We start from the raw sequence: 21,994 nt of genomic DNA, 5'->3' as shown, positions 1-21,994 counted from the left end.
ACACAGAGCCCCACACACACACACAGAGCCCCACACACACAGAGCCACACACACACACAGAGCCCCACACACACAGAGCCACACACACACACACACAGAGCCCCACACACACACACACACAGAGCCCCACACACACACACACACACAGAGCCCCACACACACACACACAGAGCCCCACACACACACACACACAGAGCCCCACACAGAGCCCCACACACACAGAGCTTTAAAATAATATCTCACCCTAACCCTTTAACGTATTTGAAGTAGCAGGTTCCATAGTAGGGGAACTCGTACGTTGATGCTAGTGGATTTGAGATAGTAGGGATGCACAGTGAGTGTGGTTGCAGTCTATGTTCCAGGAGTTTGCTGTTCCAGTTCATGCCTCTTTGGTTTGCAATCCCTGTTGGTGCCAAGTTTCCTGTCGGTTACCTGTGTTAGCTCTCCGAGTCTGTGCCCTGTGGCTCCTTCTCTATGTCCTGTGGGTTTGTGGTCCTTTCCTTTTTCCTGTGCTGCACTCCATTAATGGTTCCTGGGTTTGCGCTCCCTCTCTGTGCTCTGTGGTTCTGCTCTCCTTATGTCCTGTGGGTTTGCGCTCCTTTACTATTTAATGTTGTGCTCTCTCCTTCTGTGCCCAGTGGATTCCCAAATGCGCTCAAATCCTTCTCCTTCAATGGGACTACATACACCAGAAAAATTAGTTTCAGATAAACCGTAGGTAACTATCTGCAATATCATCTGAAACTAATAAAAAAATCAAGAAACAAACGGCCCAAGCCAAGGATGTAGGAAAACCTGAAGGTTGCTGAGCATCTCATCAGGACCTGCTCTACCTTCCCAGCGCAGCAGCCAATCAAAGGAGCTGCGCCGCAGTCAATGGGGAGGAAATGGGCTTATTCATCGACTGGCAGACGGTAGGCAAGCCGGCGTAGAGGAGGATGTGACTCCCTCAAGAGGCAGCTGACCTCATTCCACCCTAGGACGCACCAGCGGCACGGAAACAACTGCTATGCCCAAAATAAGCGAGCACTGTGCATTAGCATGCAGCTACAAACTCTGGACAGAGACCAGGACATGTTCACACATGTGAGGACAACCAGGTGAGTAACCAGGGACGCAATAGACCTGTGGGCGCAGAGAGCAGCAAGGGGCAGAATAATGTGCCTTGGTAAATATTGCATGACACAGAAGGGTGATCATTCACGACAAAGCTGCAAAGTAAAACAACACGACCATGACATGAGGTCATAAGCTGCACCTCGCTGATGAAGCTCTAGGCCAACTGACAGACCCAGAGCATCATAGGGTTGTCAGTGTTTCCATTCAGAATGGACATGGTCCAGCAGATTGAGCTGGACAGTCCTTTCCAATGTTTAAGTCAAGGCTGATTTGTAGGTGGGTGATCCCCGTATGGCACATGCGATGGTACAAAGAGTCAAAAACATTGACTGGAATAACACCCAGCGAAATTCCAAGACATTTAGTGCCAGCATTTCCTTCCATCACTTCCTTGCTGCTCATTTCCCCACTATCACCTGTATAACTACAATAATGTGTAACGGTCATATAAGGGATGCAAGTGGATATACCATAATAGAAAGGAACACCTCCACAATCCAAGGAGAAAAGGTTGTGTGCTTTCTGTTTCATCAGAGACCCCCTTCATTAGAATTGAGCATGTTCAGCTGGTACCATGAACCCATTCTGCTTTAGTCCACAGTAATCTCAGACTTTATATATTTTGTATAGCGCATCCTGTACAACGCATTCCTTTAAGTACTAGAGAGGGGTGAATCAGACCACAGGTCAGAAAATAGAATTGAACATTTTTTGGTTGTCTTCTGAATGCCAGAAATTGTTGGGGTTTGCAACTGTTGGGCCAAGTTTTTCCAAAGATTAGGTCCAGCCACCGAGAAGCACCGGTCTCTTTGGGACTTGCAATTCATTTAGGGACGATGAGAATGCTAAGGTGGCTAAAGTGGAGTGTATTTCTTGATTTGGGTCTTTAGTTGCTGGTTCATCAAGCAGTGTATTTTGAAGGTGACCCTGAGCTCTACTGCCAGCCAGTGGGCCATCCTGTGATACTGGATGTCCCAGGTTGTGGATGTTGCCCTGACCTCAGATAAAGCATTTTGTAGTATTTTGGACTTTTAGAAGTGTGTTAATTTGTTAGGTAAATAGACTAAATGCATGCTAGGTTAAATGGAGGTACTGAAAACATCTAACCTGTGTTCAGTTCACCTTAAGATATGAAACATCGATTTAATATGACTTAGGTACTTTAGCTTGTTTTTTAAATAACAATGACATGGATCACAAAATCTCAACAGGACAGTGAAGAACTGCTTAGGACTGTACTACTAGTAACAGTTTTGAACAGGAAGCACACCTGATCTTAGACCACGCTGTTCTCCTTTTTGATAATCAAAGATCTGCTGTACAAGGGACAGCACAAGGATTGACAATGTTGCTGAAATTCCATTGGATAACATCAGTCATTGCATCGAAGAGCCAAGATGGATATCCTAGTCTCAGCAAATGTCAGTCTTAGGTTAGCATTGCTCGATTTGGCCCAAGGAGAGCAGAGTCCTGCTGAAGGAACAGGGTGTTCAATCCAGAGGTAACTGAAAAACTGTGCAAGAACGATTGGGCTATGGCCATTCATTGATCTTAAACTATAATTTTAAAGTGTTTGGTTGGCTCTCTTAAATGGGTAAAACCAGAAGCCTTAACTATAGCTTTCATCATTTTTTTTTTTTTAGTTCAACAAGATTTTATTAAAAGAAATAAGGATCCAAATAATAGCAGTCAAAATACAAAGAGGTGATACATTCCAATATGAGTAGAACGTGAAAAAACAAACATGGATATCATTCGATCAGCAACTCAATTATATGTAAATAAAATTAGAAAGAGGGGAATCAATGCGGAGTTACCAGTATAAGTCAATAATGGGTATATCGTGTAGAACATGGAACATATCAGCCACTGAGATGAGGGTAGGGGCAGGGGAAGAAACAAGAGCAAAAGGAGGAAGGAAGTAAAGAAAGGAACAAATAGCAGTAGAAAGAAAGAAGCGGGACGAGAGGACAGGAAAGAGGGAGAAAGAGAGAGAAAGAGAGAAGGAATCCCACATGAATAGCCCAATGCAACGTAACTAGCAGACCAAACATTACGTAGACAAACCAACAGGAAAACGAGGGACTACACCTTGCGAGGAGAGTTCCATGTATTTATCCAGGGATTCCCAAACCCCACTCGAAATGGAGGGCGATAGGTGTGCTAGATCTACTGAGGTGTGAGCACTACGTAAGAAGGAAACCCATGCCCACCACGTATGGTAAGAGACTGACGAGAAAGATTTCCAATCCATAAGGATAACCTTGACCGCAATAGATAAAAGAAGATCTAACAGTTGTAATTGCAACAAATCAAGGGGAAGGGGCGTAGGGGCAGCCCAGGGACCTAATAGAACTAGAGGGAAAGAGAGCTGGAGCTGAGTGCCAAAAATAAGAGATAAATGTTGCTGAATAAGGGCCCAGAAAGGTTTAAGTAAGGAACAATTATAGAACATATGAGGGAAATCCCCCGCCTCCATGCCACAACTCCAACAGAGATCATCTTCTTTAAGGTTGAGAGAATGAAGACGTACAGGTGTCCAGTGGAGTAAGTTAATCGAGAAAAACTTGGACTGTATTAGGGAAGGAGCTATTTTGTTACGAAGTGCAAATTTGCTGATGGATTGCCAAGCTTCAGATGATAAATGATCCGTGATATTGTGGTCGAAATGACGCATCCATTTTTGTTGTGCAACTGTCTGGTCAGGAAGCGAAGTAGAAGATAGAAACTTATATATGTGGGAGGCAACATGACCAGCTTTGAGCCAAATACAAAATAGCGAAATGGTAGGGGAGGAGGGGTGAAGACGAGTTTTTGAGATGGCAACCTCGATTTTAAGAAAGGTATAGAAGTCTAGATTAGTTAGAGAGTGTTTGAGCGCTAGGGTAGAAAAAGGTAGGGGTTCCCCAGAGTCACTATACAGATGTTGTACAAGAGAGACACCTTTCGTGGCCCAATATGACATGAGGGTGGGAGTGATATTAATTTTGATTTTGGAATTACGCCAAATGGAAGACCATCTAGTTTTGTGCAGAGGAAATGCTAGCTTCCTGTCCACTTTCTTAATTGCGGTAATTGTATCAATAATTATAGAGCGGGAAAACAGAATGTGCAAAGTGGAAGTAGTACAGAGAGAGGCAAGTGGTAGAGGTGCAACTAAGTCCTGTTCTATGAGTAGCCATAAAGGAATATGATGGGATGGGGGAGAAAACCATAAGGCTCCCTGAGAGGCCAAGAAAGCCGTCTGGTATTTTTCCCAGTCTGGGAAATTACAACCTCCCATATCACAGGGTCTACGTAAATATTTATATGCTAATCGAGCGCGTTTGCATTTTAACTGTTCTTTTGTTCTACCATGCTTTTTAAAATAGATTTCCTTTTTCGAAGCAATGCCCGAAAAAAAACCCTATTGGCGTGTGTTTTAATCTTGCTTTACTCAATACCTTCAGACCACCTACTCTTGACTACTCCATCAAGTTACCTGGTGACTTAAGAGGGTTTTAGAGGTCAGAGCATGCAGCACAACTTACATGGCCATCAGACAGTTTATTTGGACGCAAATGCAAACTCACCTTTGTTATTGGCCTTTGGTCCCAGCAATCTCTGGGCACACGAGAAAAAGCAGGATCCCAATATATAGCTGTATAAATATATTATCAGACGACTCAGGATGAGAAAAAAAAGTCATGGGTTACAAAAAGTGAACAGTTAACAGCAACCAAGTTGTTATCTATAGACAGGTCTAAAGATCCGGTAAAAGGTATGATCAAATCCAATTTATTAAATATAGGCAGGGAAAAAAATCTGCAACTAATGAGAAGTTGCGTGAAGCAAGCAAGAGAAGAAGGTGCTTTGTGGCAGCTGTGGTTCAAACGACAAACTCCTTGTGCAATGGCGGGGGATTCATCTATGAAACCAGAAGCTGCATGGGCATGCAGGCTTTTGATGACTCCCAGTATATTACCATTTCTGCACTGCTCCCTTGGAGCGCAGACAGGAGTTTGCTGCTGAGGGGTTGGCAGAGTGACATGGTCTGTCAATCAAATGGCACAGCCTAGCTGCCCATAAACTGCTCCATTACCTCTTCTAATTGGGGAGACGCAGCTGCTCATTGCCGGCCGCTGACTGGCATCTTCTGGAAAGAATGCTGATTTGTACATTGGTCAGAATGTGGCAGCACGGAGCTGGTCTCATTTCCCCAGCATCGACCCGTTATCACAAACCTATAGACCGGGCTGTAGGGCAACCAGGCAGTGCTCAATGGGCTGGCAGGTCTAACCGGTCAGTGTGCTGGCTGGGATTTTTGGCTGTGTGTGGGCATGTTTCATGATCTTCTAGGCCGGTTTTTACATGTATTTTGGTATTAATACAAACATAGCCTGCAGCAAGCTCAAATCCATGCAATCTTCCATACCTTGCAAAACATATATACAGTGTGTCTTTACACGGAACTGCCTCAATTTGAAAAACATGGGCCACTTTTGTTTTTTAGATATTGAATTGACAAATGGAGACACTTTTTTGGTGCCCGGACCAAGTTTCTGCTCCAGTTAGAACATGCTGAAAGGAAAAATGGGGCAAGTGCAGACTGTGAGTGCTAGTTTAGGATCCCGATGGAAAATAACCCAATCTTGGGCACTTTAAAGCACTCTGCACCGCACAGAGGAAATAGACTGCGAGGCAGTTAGGTACTGGTTGTACTGCTGTAGGAGGGGGAAGTACAGCAGTGTTATTACCCCTCCATACAATGTGATGGCAACGGCTCTCCTCAACAAAGATGGAATAACCTCAAGCTCAGAACTCCGCCTCACCACAATAAAAAGCGTCAAAAATCGTACTCGGACTCCCTTTCCCATACTATAAACTAGAATATTTCCATATTACTTGATTGGAGCACAGCAAGCGCTCGTGGTATTCTAGGTAAAGCTAAGTGTTAAAAGGACTACGCGAAGCAAAACCACTACCTCGTGAACACACGATTCAAGAACCTTTTGATAAGATGTACTTATTCTCTGCCACGCACATATTGTACATTTACAACACGTATGGGCTAGGAATGTTACTATGTCTTACATTTTATGTCTGGTCTCTTCCTGCAAAGGATTTTGGCATCACCCTAGCATGCTGTGCGATACAAACACCCACACAAATAAAGGATAAGCATCCCGAGATGTGTTATATGCCAACTGGCTGCTGGAGTAGGTACAGCATCAATTTGACGACTAGCGCAACCCGTCACCAAGGTGCTGGTCAGAATACCGGAGAGCAGTGGCGTTAGTAGTGTGCTCTCCGCGTAAGGGCAGTGTCTAGGGGGGGTGGTCTGTATAATCGAGGGCAACAGAGGCCCACTAAGTGCCTCTAGGTCGCTCGCTCACTGCCTACTACTATGCACTGAACACTACTTAACCTCGGTTCTAGCGTTACAGTAGGATTCAAGCCCCCCCCCCCCGCCATGGGCCTGCCAAGCCCACCACCCATGCTGGAAGAAGCAAGGTTGCTTAAGCCTCAGCCTCTCCTTAAACAAGTCCCATCACACAAAACTGTGCTTCGAAAGCAGACTCCCTCCTGAAATTATAAAAATGAAACCGGGTTTGTGAGCTACACCTGTGAATTCCCAAATCTGCTACTTTCAGCCCCTTTCCTAGTGCTGCACCAGGTTTCACTCTGCTCCAGAAGAAGGCGCCTGCACTGCTGCTTTGTGCCCCACAGAGCGAGCTTTATTCCTCTTGGAGTAGGCAAATTGATACCATCTTTCATCCCTATGCTCTGGGAGCGCAGTGTATCTGTTTTATCTGCGTGTCACGCACAGAGGCTTGACTCCTAGGCGCTGTCTCGAGACGCGTGCTTTATAGAGTGCTGGGGGTCCCATGCGAGAAGTTCGAAGAGCTCAGGTACACGGATAGGAACCAGTGCTGGAGTAACATGCCCCAATCACCGTTGAGGTGACACTCTGAACATACACCCCACAGAACAAACAGTGAACAGATCAAAAACGAGAGAAACATCTGTCTACAAAGAGGGCAAAAGAGGCTTCCAGCAGCTGCCAATCTGTGCAGAAGGAAAGTACTGCAGCGAGAATTCCTCCCGAGTTCCCTTCGGGTGACACGAGGCATGTCCCATGTTCTGATCCTAGGGCATGCCATCGCTCTCAAACCCCCACCCCCGTACACGCGCTAGATTATGCGCCTCCCTACCCCCGAAGGCAAGCAGGCAGTGCCGATGCTTCCCCAGCAGTGGCCACGGGCTTGACTTATTGTATCCGGGGGGGAGACATAAGAGGAGTGGGCTCATCTCGCGAAAAGGTGGACGCTCTGGGAGCGCAGTGTATCAGTTTTATCTGCGTGTCACGCACAGAGGCTTGACTCCTAGGCGCTGTCTCGAGACGCAACTGGACATTCAAATATCTTAAACAAATCCCATCCCCCAGGTCTCCTCCACCCATCCCTCACTCACTTCAAATGGTCTGCCAAATGTGAGACAACTGCATTTCATAGCTAACAGAAGGTTCAGTCACTCCAGGCCAGGTGATGCAGCGTGAACCTGCTGCTGTCCGGAGCCTGCCCGGAGCCTAGCATCATCCCTGGAACATGCCGGGCCGCCTCCTCCGGCACCGGAGACAATCATCCGGCTGACGGGGGGCGCTGCGGGGAGGAGGGCACTGGAGGCCGGCGACGGAGACTGCAGGGGACGGGAGGGGAGACGGAAGGCAGAGAGAGAGAGGGCGGAGAGCTGGGAGCGAGTGGAGAGCTGCTGGTTGGACAGCAATGGGTAGATCTGAGAGAGACTGCTGGGGACGGGAGGGTAGCGGGAGGAGGGAGACTGGATGGAGGCGAGCTGGGAGTGAGAGTGCAGGGAGGTGGGAGGTTACAGGGCAGAGGAGCGCGCAGGACAAGAAGCGCCGAGAGGGAGCCTGCCGGAGCAGGGAGCTACGGACTGAGAGGACGGGTGAGAGCAAAAGGGAGTAGGGAGGTGGGAGTCTGCAGGGGTTGAGAGGGAGGCTGCAAGGTGACTGAAGAGGCGACCTCACAGGGGACGGGTTGGGGAAAAATGGCGGACTCAAGCTTTGGATATTTTTCGGATTTGGGGGCGTGGTTTTGCTGTTCTGAGTGACGGATGACGTCACTGTCTAAAGAACAGCAAAAATGACGCCCCCAAATCCGAGAAAGACGGGGCTAAATCAGAGTGACGGCTCTCTCCTTAAATGGCTGGCCTCTGTTTAGGAAGCCAGCCAATGGGAGAGAGCCAAAAACCAGCCAAAAACGGAGGCGGGACTAATAGTCCTACTAAGAAACATGAATTCTCGGACTTCCGGTTTGCCTTTGGCAAACCGGTATTACCTCGACCTAAAAAGCACTCGGAGGCTGTAATTAAAGCCTACTGAGTAACAACGCTCGTAACAGGGGGTGTCGCCATGGTAGGTTATAAAATAAGACAAGGGGGTATAGGGAGAGACCACTAAGCCTATTGACCAATGAAGAGCAAAAGTTTACAAAGGACAATGACACAAGCCAATGAAAAGAAGGGACAGAGAGTGGGCGGAGATTCAAGTCCCTACCTGATTACAGCATGCCTTGCAGAGCAGCGCATGCACTGCCCAGGCTTGACCTAAAAAGTAAAGAAACCCATCAACAGCAAACCTATGATTGTCAGCAAGAAAATGGTGTTCTCAGAGTAAGGCATATGGCTCCAATAATGCTTGTGCCTAGGCAGTGGTTGAGAGGGCCTACGGGAACTAAGCTTTGGCCGAAGTGTAATTATCTCCCCTTCTCCCCATTCACAAACCAGGTCGCAACTTGCATACAGTATGGGTCACTCCCTCACTGGTAAACTGGCTGTCCTGCGGCAGGGGAGGTCAGATGTAAGCTTCAAAGTATGAGACCAGGGGGGGTGGTGATTTGCGGCCACAAGAGGTGAGTCCCAGATTTTAGCATCAGTGATGGTTCCGTTGCCGTCCTCAGATCTGACCATCTGTGAATACACAACCCCTCAGCGAGGAGTCAGACCTGGCTCACCCCTCATCATGTCGGCTGTAATATTGTGATGCATTCTAGTAGTTGGGAGTGGGCGGAGCTAGGGGGCCAGAGGAAGAGGAGGAGCGGAGACAGGAAAGGGGCAGTTAGGCTAGGGACAGGGACGAGTAAGGAGTGTGCCAATAAAGCTCCATAAATCTCAAGTAAGTGTCTGTCATTATTGCATGCACACCACTACAGCTGGCGACGAGGGTGGGATGAGGTAACCTGCCATTCCCACACTGAGAGAGAGAGTGCCCTGTCCGTGGGCAGCACCGAGAAGTAGTCGCTGTCGCGATACGTGTGCCCCGGAGAAGATCGCCGCCTGAGGACCCAGGCCAGCGACAGTTGTGACAGCTCCGCGATCCGCCGATCGTGTGGAGCGCTGCCGAGTGAGTGCTGGAAGAAGTTTGCTGCCGAGAGTCACTTCGTGCCAAAACGGGAGCTCACCCCAGATGCGTGCAACTTGGCAAGGCGTCGGAAGTGGCCGCGAGTGAAGCGAAAGAATCGGGAGCTTACACTGACCCCATCGTGAAGAAGCTCCAGTGAAAGTGAGTGGAGCGCGGCTAAGAAGCGTCCTGTCCCCAGCAGAGTAATAGGAACGTCATTGTCGCCACACGTGTGCCCCCTGCTGAAGCTGCCGCCGAATGCCGAGGGCCAGCAGAATTTGATTCGCTCCTCCATTGCCTGGTCACGTGGAGCCATGAAGAGGAAGAGCCAAGGAAAAGCGCTGGTACGCGCCAAAAGACGTGCTCACCCGATGCGTACAAATCGGCACGCGTCTATCGAGAAGCAATCGGAAGCCCACTCCGATCCTGTCTCGTTGCTCCGGTGATCGAGAACGCCTAAATTACTGTGGCAATACTTGGAGAAAAGCGCCGGTAAGCGCCAAAGGTGAAAAGCTCACCCCCGATGTGTGCAAGCCGGCACGCGGGAAAACGAAGCAAAGTCGGGAGATGACCCTGATCCTACCTGGATGTCCTGGTGGTCAACAATTGTGTGAGGCGCTGAGGAAGCCTTGCGTTTTGAAAATCGGCTATCGGTCAGTGCCGAGTGGAGTTCTGTGAGTTCTGCAGAGAGTTTGAATGAATGAGACCAAATCTCGTGGAGGACGAGATTTCGAGACTGGCGGCCATCTTAGAGTCAGGCAACCCAGGAGACATCCCCTGTGAGCCGCATGAGCGGTCATTTTGAAGTCAGGCAGTGCAAGGAAGAGCAACATGCACAAGTCAGTGCGAGTGTGAAATGTCAAACAAACCGAGTCAGGGCAAGAATAAAATAGAAAACAAGCACGAGCCAAAGCAAAAGTGGCATATGAAACAAGCACGAGCAAGTGCAAGAGTAAGGCGACAAACAAGCACAAGCAAAGGCAAGAGTGAAACACAAGCAAGCAGCAAGCAAACAAGCATTGGCAAAGACCAAACAAGCATTGGCGAAGACAAGAAACAAACAAGAAGCGTTGGTAAATGCAAAACAAGCCTTGGCAAAAGCAAGCAAACAAGCATTGGCAAGAACCAAACAAGCGTTGACGAAGACAAGCAAACAAGCATTGTTAAATGCAAAGCAAGCATTGGCAAAGACCAAACAAGCATTGGCAAACAAAACAAGAGGCAAGCGAACAAGCCTAAGCAAATGCAAGAAGTGAATCAAACAAGTAAACAAGCACAAGCAATATAAGAAGTTTGATGAAACAAGCATAAGCAAATGCAAAAGACAAATAAAGACAACGGTGAGCACAAACCTAAGAGTGCAGAATTGCAGAAGACCCCGAAGAGGGCAGTCCTGCAGAAGACCACGAAGAGGGCAGAATTGCAGAAGACTCAGAAGAAGACAGTACCAGAATCAAGCGAAGATCACACTGAATGTAAACAAGCAAGAGTACAAGCAACATGAAGTGAAAGGAGTAAAGGGCCAAAAAACACAGCAAACACTGGCAAGTGCAAGGGATGCACTGAAAACAAACACCAGCCCGCACAAACCTCGAATGCGACAAACACAAGCAAAGACAAGTACCAAAGTAGTCTTTCAACATCACGCGAAGAGAAATTATCAATAGTAAGAGAAACCAATAAATTAAAGTGATCCAGAAGCCTGAGTAAATGAATATTAAGGAAGCCTTCTCCCCTCACTTAAGTGGCTAGATGACCTGCGCTGGGCCGAAAAGAAACACATGAACAAGATGTCAAATGTGGCATGCATCCTCGCGGAAGAGCCTCAAATCACCTGCAGCCTGCATGCGACTCTAAAGGAAGCAAGCCACGAGTCACGAATAGTGTAGCTGAGTGGTGGCCATTTGGAACTCAAGAAATCCACATTTCATTCACTGGCGCATACTGATATTGTTGCGAAGCTTACCAACCTTAAAGGAAACAGCCAGACCAAAAGATCTCAGCCGAAGAGAGTCAGCAAAGAAGACGGGAAGCTAAAGTGAACAGTCCTGTGAGTGTAATGGATCAGAATCTTCCTCCCTCATGGCGGGGGGAAAAGCAACACGACAATTCAATCCCTGCATTGAAGTGCCGCCCCCAGTTACGCAGACTGACAGTCGGAGTTTGGGTCTTAAATGGACCCAGTGGCTGGAATCACTGGACAATTTTCTGGACGCAACCGGTGAACGAAAGGATGGGAAATGTCTGATACTACTCCTCCAGCTGGTAGGTCATGAGGGCCGACGCTTAATCAGAACATTTCCTGAAAAGGACACAGAGACATACGAAAGACTCCAAGAGAAGCTGCGTGCCCACTTCCACGCACAGGCAGACGTGGATCATGATCGCATCGTCTTCAACACTGCACAGCAGGTACCAGGAGAACCATTGCCAAAATTCATCACCCGGTTGCAAAATTTGGTACCATGTTGCCATTTCAATACCTTTACGAATGAGGAAGCAGTTTGGCTCCGGATAATCGAAGGCTGTTCAAATTCTAACACTAAGCGCAAGATCCTTCGAGGGCAGTGGTCGCTAAAGGAAATCATCAGAAAGGCCGGAGTTGGAGCGCGGGTCAAAGCCAGAGACATATCAAAAGAATTGCACTCAAATGCAAGACACAAAGATACCAGGAAAGAGACATCCCTTATGTCTAGGAACAAAACTCAAGAAACAAACAAAACCAGAAAGAGGGGGGGTGAAGGCAGACCAGAGTCAAAACAACGGGAGAGACAAAGTGACATGAAATACTCTGAGTCAACAACACAAAAGACCAGGATGAGTCAGGTTTGCGAGAGCGGCACTGATACCACCTCAAGGAGTTATTCAACCTCAAGGAGTCATTCAACATATGGTGCAAATGGTTCTGAAGCAGATGAAGTGTCAAGCGGGACAGATCGCACCAATGGACCAGATGACAGTCTGCCCAACAATCGTGCAAGAAAGGCAAACTATAGAAGACTGGACCAGTCACGTCAACACTGGATATTGGTACACGACCACACACAAGCACCTCACTGTTTGCCAAATTCTAGAGACGAGTCCGATGAGACATCAAACAGGGGAACACATCACACCGGTAGCACAGATGTCAGTGCAACAAACAAGTGTGAAGAGGAAGCGAACTGCATAAGATGGATTAATGCACTCAGACAACGTAAAGGGGAAGGCAAACACATTCATGACATCCGGGATAATGAAGAAACTGAGAGGAGGTCATTACCATCATGCGAGAGAGGCAGAAATGAAATACTTTGAGATCAAACTCAAGAAACAAGTACGTGGTTATCGAATAACTTCTCTAGTGAATTGACAACGAAGACACTTCGAGAAAGATCCCAAAGATAACTCCGACGGGAAGAGCAGCTCGCAACGGACTACCCATTTCAGAAATCCACCCGTTAAGACATTCTCAAAGGAACGTTCTCAAAGGAAATCGACAAAAAACTCCTCTGATTCAGAAAGCATATCGGTCCGATCATTCGAGTCAACCGAGTTGTGGTCCCGACAACAGCCATGGCGTCAATCACCCGAACACACCAGAGAACCAAGGGACATTCTTCCCGGCAAGAAAAACATGTCTCACACCAATGTCTCTGAGCACTCAATCACTCCACAAGACAACCTGTCATGTCAGTCACAGGTGTATCAAGACATAAATAATACACCGTCACCCCTGATGGGGTCTGCGAGGCTGACTCAAAGGGCCTACAAAAGGAAAACAGATATAGTGGACATTACTCACCGGATGGAAATGGACCAGCCTGTCAATCTGCAAGGAAAGCCAGACGTGTCCATAGAGACAGATCATCATCGGATGAGAGAGAAACATACATGTGCACAGATGGTTCAAGGTTTCACCAGGCCCAAACGCGAGCAGGAGTGGATGAGACAACCAGAAGCAGCGAAGGAGTCTCCAAACCAAACCAAGACTATCTCTTCAGATCGCACCTTACCATCTGGCATGCATGACTCCGAACAGGAGGATAGCGTTGCTCTCAACTGGACAAGACAAAAAGAAGTTAAAGTACATGCGAGTGCTCGGAAGAGAACCAGAACAACATCCCCTCAGAAAGGAGATCGAACGCCAATCGAACAAGAGTCACAAAGGAAGACAGACTGCCGATATCAAGCTGAGACCTTCACAGTCACCTCAGACACTGAAGGTGAGTGGATCACCCAGAAGCTGATTGAAAACCACCACGAATCTGAGCATACGCACATCACACGAGACGTCGTGCAAGTGCAAAGATGCACTCTTGTAGTAAAGGATGCTCTCGTCAACGCGACAGAAAGCCACACAACGGAAGCTGAGATGCGTCTCTGCATTATCAATAAGTGCATCTCATACACTGTGAAATTGGTTGTAGATGGATGCCCCGTGACCTCTCCAGCCATATTTTCAGCCAGCACTTCAAACTTGGGCTCACAGGGAGCGCCTGCCTTTCACTCACTGCTCTGACGCCACTGGATAATCTCTGCCCCAGGGTGCTGCAGGATCACATCGGCGCCTCCTGATGTGTTGCCCACAGCTACCTTCAACCAGCTGGCAGCCGTGTCCAGCCGTGCCCGTCCACAGCATCGCCAGCCTCGATGACCTCCGGCTCTTGTGTTGTCCTTCGGGCAGAGCACAGGCCATAGCGCCAGTTTCCACCTCGCAGCCAGGCCGCCTTAGCGCATGGGCAGCCTGGGCAGTTGTCCGGGGGCCCCACAAGCATAGGGCCCTGTGCAGACCAGAATTTAACACTAATTGTCCATTAAACATTGTTATTCCTTAGAGTGGTTCTGTAGGCAGGGCCTAGTGCACTGCATTGCCCGGGGCTTATAATGCTGTTAAGACGGCCCTACTTGTAGCCCAAGCTCGCCCGTGCCTCAGTGAGCGCCGTTCTCTTCTAGCTGACCTGTAAGATGGGCTGCGGGCTGCAGCGCAGGTCACCTACTCCAGGTGCTGGGCATTCTTCAGCGAATAGCCGCTGCTGTGGGGTCATTAATGGCTGTGAGGGGTGTGGAATAATGTCGCTGCCATATTTCAATCAATCAATCAGGGGTTTATATAGCGCACTACTCACCAGTGAGGGTCTCAAGGCGCTTGGGAGAGGAAGACAGTAGAAGAGCCAGGTCTTGAGGTCTTTCCTGAACATGCACAAGGTCAGGGAGCATCTGATGTTTACCGGCAGCTCGTTCCAGATCTTGGCTGCAGCCTCCGGTTTGGTTTCTGCGGATGCAGGGGACCTCTGCCAGGGCGAGGTCGGCGGAGCGGAGGTTTCTCTTGGGTGCGTGGAAGGAGACTCCTTCGTTGAGGTATTTGGGTCTGATGTTGTTGAGGGCTTTGTAGACGTCGGTGAGGAGTTTGAAAGTGACTCTCTTCTCGACGGGGAGCCAGTGGAGGTCGCTGAGGTGTTGGGTCATGTGCTCGCACCGCAGAGTTCTGAGGATGTATCTGGCTGCGGTGTTCTGGATGTTTTGGAGTCTGTGTAGAAGAGTTTTGTTGATTCCGGCATAGAGGGCGTTGCCGTAGTTAAGTCTGCTGGCTATGAGTGCGTGGGTGATGGTCCTTCTGCAGTTGGATAGGATCCATTTGAAGGTCTTGCGGAGGATGCAAAGAAAGTTGAAACTGGTGGAGGCGACGGCGTTGATCTGTCGGTTCAAGGAGAGGGAGGAGTCGAGGATGGTGACAAGGTTTCAGGTGTGGTCGGTGGAGGAGGGTGGGCTTCTGAGGGAGGATGGCCACCATGTGTTGTCCCAGGCGGTGAAGCAGGGTCCAAGGAAGAGGACCTCGGTCTTCTCTGAGTTGAGCTTCATACAGCTGTCCTTCATCAAGGCTGCCACATTCTTCATTCCTTCCTGGAAGCAGCATCTGGTGTCGTCGGCATTCTTCATGAGGGAGATGATGATTTGCGTGTCGTCGGCTTAGGATATGATCCTCAGCCCATGCTGTCTGATGATGGTGGCGAGGGGGGCCACATAGATGTTGGAAAGCGTAGGGCTGAGAGATGATCCCTGTGGTACTCCGCAGATGATATTGGTGGGTTCGGAGTGGAAGGGAGGGAGTCTGACCCTCTGTGTTCGGCCGGAGAGGAAGGATTGGATCCAGTCGAGGGCGGCTCCTTGTATGCCTGTGTCGTGAAGTCTGGCTGTGAGTCTGCAATGTGAAACGGTGTTGAAGGCTGCGGAGAGGTCTAGCAGGAAGAGGGCCGCTGTGTGTCCCGGATCCAGTAGCAAACAGATGTCATCCGTGGAGGCGAGGAGGACGGTCTTGGTGCTGTGGTTGATGCAGAATCCAGACTGGGAGGCGTCTAGGATGGAGTTATCTTCGATGAAGGCAGTCAGCTGGGCATTTACGAGTCTCTCGGTGACTTTGGCCGCGAAGGGGAGGAGTGAGATGGGCCAGTAGTTTTTCAGGTCTGTGGGGTCGGCCGTAGGTTTCTTTAGGAGGGGTTTCACCTCCGCTTGTTTCCAATTGTCTGGGTAGATGCCAGATGTGAGGGAGGCGTTGATGGCGCGACCAAGTTCAGGTGCGATGGTGGCAGTGGCTCTTTGGAATATATGCGGTGGGCAGGAGTCCATGGATACTCCTGAGTGAGTTTTCTTCATGGTCGTGATGATGAGTTAGATAGTAGCAGGATCCAACGATGTGATGATCGGCTTGTCGGCGGTGGTGGGTAGCGGGTGGTGTCTGGGACTGGTTCTCTAATGTTGTCATAGAGGTATTTGATCTTCCAATAGAAGTAGGAGCTCAGCTTGTCGCAGAGTTCCTTGGAAGGTGTGATGTCCGTGGCTTCGCAGGTGGGTCTTGCGAACTGCTGTATGACGTTGAACAATTCTCTGGTGTTGGTTGCACTGGTCTGGACTTTGTCTTTCATGAAGGTCCATTTGATGTCTCTTATGCACCAGTGGTATTCCTTCAGGGCGTTGTTGTGGTTGTTCGGGGCTTCCGTGGTCTTCTGGTTTCACGAGGTTTTTTGTAGGCGTCTCCAGGCGCGTCTGCCTTCTTGTAGCTCTGTGGTGAACCAGGCAGCCTTCAGAGGGCGTTGTTTGGCAGAAAGGCGGAGCGGTGCAAGCTTGTCCACGCAGCAGGAGATCCAGTGGTGAAATTCCCTGGATGCGGTGTTGGCGTCGGTCGTGGCATCGGTGGTGTTTTGACGGAGGGTGGCATTGAGGAGTTCCTCTGTGAGCTTGCTCCAGTTCCGTCGTGGTGGACGTGGGGGTGCTTGTGTGCGGTGGTGGTGTTGTAGGTGAAGTGGACGCAGAAGTGGTCCATCCAGTGGGGCTGGGTAGTGTGGCTGAAGCATATGTTTGTTTCTCCCGTGAAGATGGGGTCGAGGGTGTGACCTGCTCAGTGGGTGGGTGTGTTGTCAAGCTGCTTCAGTCCTAGGTTGGTGAGGTTATTGATCAAAGTGCTGGAGTAGGGGTCGTTGCTGTTGTTGAGGTAGAAGTTCAGGTCCCCGAGTAGAATGTAGTCTGTGGAGGTGATGGCGTGGGGTGCGGCGAGCTCGGCGATGGCTGTTGCGGGCTGGGTGCGGGTTCCTGGCGGTCTGTAAATGAGGGTGCCGCGTAGCATGGTACTGTGGCTGGGCTGGATCTGGAAGTGGAGGTGGTCCACATTGGACTGGTGGTCACTCGAGCTGGAGGTGAAGAGTCGGAGGGCGGTGTGCGATTACGAGTCCCCCTCCAAGGCGGTGCGGGTGGTCCTTTCTCTGGATCTTGTAGCCGTCGGAGACGGCGGTGGCGATGTCGGGGCCGGAGGTGGCGTTGGTTCAGGTCTCTGTGAAGAAGGTGACGTCGGGTGAGAGGGTGTCGACTAGGTCCCAGATTTCTATGGCATGTCAGTGCAGGGACCGCACATTGAGGAAGATGAATGTCAGGCTCTCGGTGTTGCGTGTATCGGACGGGCAGTCGGCAGGCATGGGAGCTTTGTTGAAGATGAAGGATCTGCGGCAGGGTTTGCAAGAGAACTGCCCGTGGGTGGTGGTAGGCGAGGAACGTACGCAGTCGGTGTGTCTCCCATGGTTGAGTGCGTGAAGGGTGGTCGAGTCGTAGCGGAGGCGTCTAGGAAAACCAGGATTCCTGGTGCTGGTCGCGGTCGGGTCACGGACGGGTCACATATGGGCGCAGACGGGCTTGCCTTAGGCATGCCTTTGGTGCACCAGCAGCGCGCCCAGAGCACGCGACCGTGGAGCGGTCGCCATATTTAGGGGAGGGGGAGGGAGCAGCGGAAGGGAGGCAGGAGCGTGGCTGGGCCAGGGGGCGGGGCCGAAGGGGCATCAGCGGCAGGAAAGGAATGAGCAGGTGACGCGGGGAAAAAAAACCCCGTAAAACAATAGTAATGCAAAAGGAAACAAGCAACAATCACGAACCAGAAATTAAACAAAGGACAAATAGGATGACTATTAAGGATTGTTGCTCTGACCCATGGAGGTCACTCTGAAGGTCACCATCTTTGTGCTGCTCGGCCACGCCCTCAGTATCTCAAATTTGCTGGGTCCATGTTGTAAGGTTGGCCTGTAATGTACTGATTAGGAGGACGTGAGGTGTGCTGTGTACACATATGTGATGTTAAGCTAGACGTGCTGAAGGGAAAGCAGTAAGTCCTGAAGGAGAGAATTGAGGCAAACATGGCAGGCCAACAAGATGCAACCCTGCAGTCTATGAACGATCACAAAATGCAGGTATCCTGTGGAAGAAGTTATGAACAGCACAGCAGGTTGAGTGCAGGCCTAACAGTCGCACACACAGACCCCTTAGTCTCATCTCAAGACATTAATAAATGCTGAAGATGTAAATATCTGGTTATCAGTTGCTCCTTCTTCTGAAATTATTCCAATTGGGGAAAAAACAGCCAACGCGCAGTCAATGATGTGAGTCATTTAAAACATATATTATTGCGAGAAATCACAGCTATTACATTAATCTTTGTATTACACCAGTTATGCGTATGAAGTGAAATATAGTACAACAAAAGAATTACATTTCATATATATTGCAGCCCAAAAAAATTCAAATGTGAAAAAACACCCTCTGAATTTTCACAAATGCACCAGCCAATAATAAATTAACATAGCAATATATTCTACAACTATTGAAATTGATACATTCTGCATTTTTATACAAAGTAATTCCAGATAGCGCGAAATTTCTGTAACCCAGAACGTATTAAATAATGTTTTTTTAATATTTATTCTTTTGCGTTTTTTATTTTCCATTGTTTGAACATTTTTGAAATTGTTCTCCACTTTTTCAATTATAGAAACTGTGCAACAAGCATTGCTATGTACAGCTTCATGGGATGGCTTGAACGTAAGCCCATGTGCAAAGGATAGCGCAATAAGATTAACAGTGGATCATCTGAAAAAATTAAATCCAGCGGGGTCTGACAATATTGCAATATTGCTGTCCCGTAGTTCGACAGTTTTGGGCGTTGCTATATAATATGCTTCCAGCTGCCCTCTCCTTGCACTGCTCATATTAAACTATTTCCTGGAATTTGTGAATTAATTCTGTTTAAAATACCCATTTAAGACAACATATTGCATTTTATAAAAGTTTTCTTCTATAAGAATGGAAAAATTATAGCGATTTATAATGTTCAATCAACCAGGTTTCTTGTAAAGCGTAACTACTCACCCATAAGGTTCTCAAGGCGCTGTGCTGATGTTCCATGTCTCAGTTGAAATAGTCAAGTTCTCAGTTGTCCGCCATTTCTGAATGATTTTTGGGAGAACATCTATCTCTTTCATTTCAGCCAGACTATTTTTTTTTAAATCTTACTGATTTGTATGAGGTTGTCTCTTCAAAATCATAAATTAGTTCCAGTCTGACCACTGCCTCTTTCTAGTCTATGTTCTTTAATAAATACATTACATTGTAAGGCCATACCCTAGCCCCTTTACAAAATCTATTGTGCGGTGCAATATTTGCCCATGTTTTCTATGTAGCCTTGTTTAAGAAATACACCAGATAAGTATAATATAATATCTCTTAATGGAGTGGACACATGGAACAGCATAACATATCTAAACATGTGTTCTTTCTTTTTCAATACTGACTTCACTGTTTTATATCAAACCTTTTTGTTGTCTTAGTTAAATACAGAAAATCCAAATGTTATATTGTGCAAGCACTTGGCTCATAAAATTATTATCTAATATATTATTAACCAGTTATATGTTATGAAACAGACAGAGAATTATTTAAACAAATTATTTAATCTTCACAAAGTAATATTGTTTCATGTCTGGCAGGGCCAGCCCTCCTTCATTTATTTGCTGGATTTTGGACCATGGGGCATATTAGCAAGAACCTCGTTAAAATTATCACAGTTTTAGCGGCAGGCCTTGATCGTTGATGCTATCTCTGGTTCCTACAGTGGCTCTAATAGTGGCTTTAAAATACTCAAGACCTTCTCCATACTTGCACAGTGCTCATTATGTCCCTCATGGAAACAGTCCAGCCCGAACTGTCAAGCCAGGTCTTTCCTGGACCGGAAAAAGGCTTCCGAGGACCGGTTTAAGGGTATCACCCCTCATCACCCAGGCTAGCTTGAATCCAGTGGCAAAGTGAGCAAGGGAGCCACGTCTGGGCATACCCTGCCAACTTAGGGCGAATAAAGCAAACACAAGGAGATAATGGACTGGAAACTAGTATCCTGGGACCGTTTTTTTGGGGGGGGCAAAGACTTTTATTAAGTGCTTAAAAGTTTGCGATACATAGTTTTCAAAGAAGTGGTACCTCCCCCTTAGGGAAGGCAGTCCACTTTAACTTTTTAATCAATGCATTTAAACATTTACAAGTCATCAATTTGGGGTTCAGAAATGTCTGCAGATAGCGTTTGCAGTTTTTAATGGGGCCGCCACTTAAAAGAGACCAGTTGGGTAGGGGGGGGGGTTTAGTCACAGTTCTTTTCTCCTCCTCACTTTCCTTCTTGTCCATGGCTGCATAGTCTCTAAGCAGGCTGAGCACCATCCTGCGGCACCCTTCTCGGTTCACCACCTCTCCATTGGTCACCAGGCGGGTCCTGGCGAACAGGAGAATGTCCTTTATACAGCAGAGGAGCCCCCAGCACCCCTGGATAGCCTTCTCTGTGTGTGTCCCTGGAAACAGCCCATACAGCATGGACTGTTCAGTAATGTTTTCTTAGGGGGTGAGGGCTAGCAGTTCTTGTCGTAAGGCAGCCCTTAGTCTCTGGGCAAAGGGGCAGGCCCAGAAGAGATGGTGTGCAGATTCCTCTGCGGGGCATCCCCTTGGTCAGTTCCTGTGTTGGAACAGGCCTCTGCTGTGCATGAAGGACCTCACTGGCAGGCCCCCCTTCACAGGCATCCATGCTATGTCCTTGTGTCTGTTGGTCAGACTTGGGGAGGATACATTCCCCCACACGTGCGTTGCCGTTGCTGGGGCAGGTCGCTCACTGGTTCGGTGGTGCCCCTGGTCCTGATCAGTTTGCGGATTGTCTTGGGCTTCCAAAGGCAAGGAGTGACACAGTTCAGCCCAAATTCACCTACAAACTTTCCCACCTCCCTGTAGTACCATGGGAGGTTCCTGTTGAAGGTCACTGCATTTTCCCACTTATCCCATCCCAGCCGTCTCCACACCGGGAGAAGGAAAAAGTGGAAGACTTTGTAGGAAGAGTGGTCCTTGTTCACATTTAACAGGGTTATTCGGACGCAGCCACACATAAAGAAAGCCCTGAGGATCGTTGGGATGTCGGGGACTGCCTTCCCCCCTTTGCGGTGTTCCTTGTGCATGACCGACCGTTTCACCCTGTCTATCCTCGAGTGCCAGACGAAATGGAACACCATGCTGTTTATGGCCCGTGCTACGTTGGCCAGGAGTGGCCAGGCCTGTGTCACATATTGCAGCACGGGCAGGGCGTCGTTCCTGAGCACCAGAGCCTTCCCTTCAATGCTCAGGTTTCTCAGGCTCCAGAGGCCCAGTTTCTGCTTCACCTTGGCCAAGCATTCGTTCCAGCTCTTCGCTGCTGCCCCTGGTCCTCCAAACCAGACGCAGAGGATCTTCATCAGTCCTGCCTCGATGGGGAAGGGGAGAGGCTTGTTGCAGAGGTCCCATCGCCCGAAGAGTTTGGCCTGTGACTTGTCCACATTGATTTTCGCCCCTGATGCCTTGCCGAAGTCTGTGCACGCCTCCAGCAGGGATTTGACTGATTCTCCATCTGCGCAGAAGAGGGTGACATCGTCCATGTACAGCGAACACTTGACCTCCTTCTTCGCGTCGCCGGGTGTCAGGATCCCTCTGATGTTTGGGTTCTTCCTTATGTATTCAGCAAGAAGCTCTATAACCAAAACAAACAGAGGTGGCGAGAGCGGGCAGCCTTGTCTTACCCCAGACCTGAAAGGAAAGGGGTCTGTTTTACAACCATTTACAATGACTGAACTGAAGATGTCTTTATACATTACTTTAACGTAACCGCAGAAGCACTTCCCC

General features: G+C 48.6%; 1 pseudogene; it reads right to left on the bottom strand.

The window, feature by feature from the left end:
* Nucleotides 1-20,269: 20,269 nt before the first annotated feature.
* On the bottom strand, nt 20,270-21,750 carry LOC147693151 (uncharacterized; annotated as a pseudogene).
* Nucleotides 21,751-21,994: the final 244 nt, after the last annotated feature.

This window comes from Lissotriton vulgaris, chromosome 9 (genome assembly GCF_964263255.1).
Source record: "Lissotriton vulgaris chromosome 9, aLisVul1.2, whole genome shotgun sequence".
In the NCBI taxonomy this organism is placed as follows: Eukaryota; Metazoa; Chordata; class Amphibia; order Caudata; family Salamandridae; genus Lissotriton; species Lissotriton vulgaris.
This window is presented reverse-complemented; position numbering and strand designations above follow the sequence as displayed.